The following is a 2,822-nucleotide window of genomic DNA, read 5'->3' as shown; positions in this document are numbered from 1 at the left end:
TTTAAAAAGCATACATGCACCCCTATGTTCATTGCAGCATTATTTATAATAACCAAATTATGGAAGCAACTCAAGTGTCCATCAATAGATAAATGGATAAAGATATATATAGAAGCAATGGAATATTATTCAACCTCAAAAAAGAATGAAATCTTGCTATTTGCAACATGGATAGAGCTAGAGAGTATAAAGCTAAGTGACACAAGTCAGTCAGAGAAAGACAAATATCCTATGATTTCACTCAATACATGGAATTTAGGAGACAAAAATGGAGAAAGGGACAAAGAGAAACTAAGAAACAGACTCAATTATAGAGAACAAGCTGATGGTTACAAGAGGGGAGGTGGGTGGAGGGATGGATGAGACAGGTGAAGGAGATTAAGATTATACATTGTTTTTGCCGCATCTATTGCAAGAATGAACATCATTCTCGGCAGTCAGACTGTTGACATTCCAGAAAGTGCCAACGTCACTCTTAAGGGACCTGCTGTTATTGTGAAGGGCCCCAGAGGTACCGTGATGGGACTTCAATCACATCAACGTAGAACTCCGTCTCCTTGGAAAGAAAAAGAAGAGGCTCCGAGTTGACAAATCATGGGGAACTAGAAAAGAATTGGCTACTATTCGCACTATCTGTAGTCATGTACAGAACACAGTCAAGGGTGTTACAGTGGGCTTCCATTACAAGATGAGGTCTGTGCATGCTCAGTTCCCCATCAGTGTTATTCAGGAGAATAATTCTCTTGTGAAATCCGAATTTCTTGGGTGAAAAATATATCCGCAGGGTTCAGATGAGGCCAGGTATTGCTTGTTCAGTATCTCAAGCCCAGAAAGATGAGTTAATTCTTGAAGGAAATGACATTTAACTTGTATCAAACTCAGCTGCTTTGATTCAGGAAGCCACAACAGTGAAAAACAAGGACATCGGAAAGTTTTTGGATGGTATCTATGTTTCTGAAAAAGGAGCAGTTCTGCAGGCTGATGAATAAGATCTAAGTTTTCCAGTTACAGAAACAGCAAGATGCCAGATGACTTTTCAGACTTACTTGTGATATTTTAAAGATGCAATAAAAGCTATATTGATTTTGGGGTAAAAAAGAGTATACTTATCATGATGAGCACTAAGTAATGTATAGAATTGTTGATTCACTCTAATGTACACCTGGAACTAATATAACACTGTATGTTTGCTGTAATTAAAATTAAAAAGTTCAAAAAGTTAGATATATTTCTATGATATACTGTATTTTAAAATGAAAAAATGAAATACAATATCTACACTAAATGCAGCTGCCCTGAAAATTGACATTGAAAATGTAGCTATAGGGGTGCCTGGGTGGCTCAGTTGGTTAAGCGACTGCCTTCGGCTCAGGTCATGATCCTGGAGTCCCTGGATCGAGTCCCGCATCGGGCTCCCTGCTTGGCGGGGAGTCTGCTTCTCCCTCTGACCCTCCCCCCTCTCATGTGCTCTCTCATTCTCTCTCTGTCAAATAAATAAATAAAATCTTAAAAAAAAAAAAAGAAAATGTAGCTATAAAATGAAATAAAAATGAGATAATAATGCAAAAAAAAAAAGAGGAAGAAGAAGAAAAGAAAAATGTTAAGGATTATTGGATGATTTTTCAAATCATTTTTGAAATTCAAAATATTTTTAAATTGAACTTTCTGCATCTTAGGTCTTTTAATGATTCCACCATATTGGCAGTGAACTGATAATATATGGATTTTTTTTTGGTATGAGGTTTTTAATGTATTAATATTCTTTACTTTTTAGATATAAAAGCAGAATGCGTGATTAGGGGAATATATTTTACATTTTGATGACAGAATAAATTATGTGGACTGAATTAAACTTTGGGGGCTCATGACTTAAGTATTATTTAAAAGTCTTCTCTAGAATTACTTTAATTGGTTATGAGTTCTCAGAAATAAAGAATAGCCTTGAAAATATAATCACTAAGCTATCAATTTTAAATATTTATTTTAATTATTTAAAGAAAAACTGATTTCTTTCTCTGCCTCAAAATCCTTCATTTAATCAAGCAGAGGTGCTCCTATTTTACATGCTAGGTACAATAGTAGGTTGGTGTGGTGGACATCCCTGCTGCTCACCAGTATTTCCAATTCTCCTCCCCTTCTGGCACATGAGAGCATTATGCTTTTCCATGTCCTTGAAGTTAGATGTAGTTATGTGGCTTGCTTGGCTAATGTGCAGAAGAGAAGGGCACCACTTGTAGGTGGCATTAAAGAACCTTTGCAGTACTCTTTGCGTTTTCTCTTTCTTTTTCTGTTGACCTAGGAGAGTACATGTTTCATATGGTAAGTGCTTCCGGCGGTCATCCACAGAGGACGGGTTTCCAGGACCTGCAGACTAAGGATGAGCAAGAAATAAAGTTTGTTGTGTTAATCACTGAGACTTGAGGGTTGTTTGTTACTGCAACATAATCAAGACCATCTGGTTATAGTTGGTAAATCAAAAAAGGTGGTTAAAACAAAGAAGCTTAGACTGCATATATAAGTCTAAAAATTCTTTTTAGTTTATAATAAGTAGATATATATAAAATAATATTTTTGTTGTTGTTAGCCAAGGGCTTTTCTTTGATTATGAATTTGCCAACTGGAGTTCCATACTGTCTTTCACTCAATACCACATAGATCATACTTTATATGTGATTTTCCTTTGAGCAAGACTGTAAAGACACAGGAGAAGCAATCTGAGTGCAGAATCTTCAGGCTTTTTACATTGCCGCCTTGCAAATATTTTACAGTTGTCTCTCTTAATAAGTCTACTTTAGGGTTTAGGTGAAGGGGATTAAGAAGTA

The 2,822-nt window shown here is 35.9% G+C and overlaps 1 pseudogene; it reads left to right on the top strand.

Annotated features, from left to right (window-relative positions):
- Positions 1 to 417: 417 nt before the first annotated feature.
- Positions 418 to 989, top strand: LOC110589022 (annotated as a pseudogene).
- Positions 990 to 2,822: the final 1,833 nt, after the last annotated feature.

This window comes from Neomonachus schauinslandi, chromosome 7, assembly GCF_002201575.2.
Source record: "Neomonachus schauinslandi chromosome 7, ASM220157v2, whole genome shotgun sequence".
Lineage (NCBI taxonomy): Eukaryota > Metazoa > Chordata > Mammalia > Carnivora > Phocidae > Neomonachus > Neomonachus schauinslandi.
The sequence above is the reverse complement of the archived record's forward strand: the minus strand, read 5'-3'. Positions and strand labels throughout refer to the sequence as shown.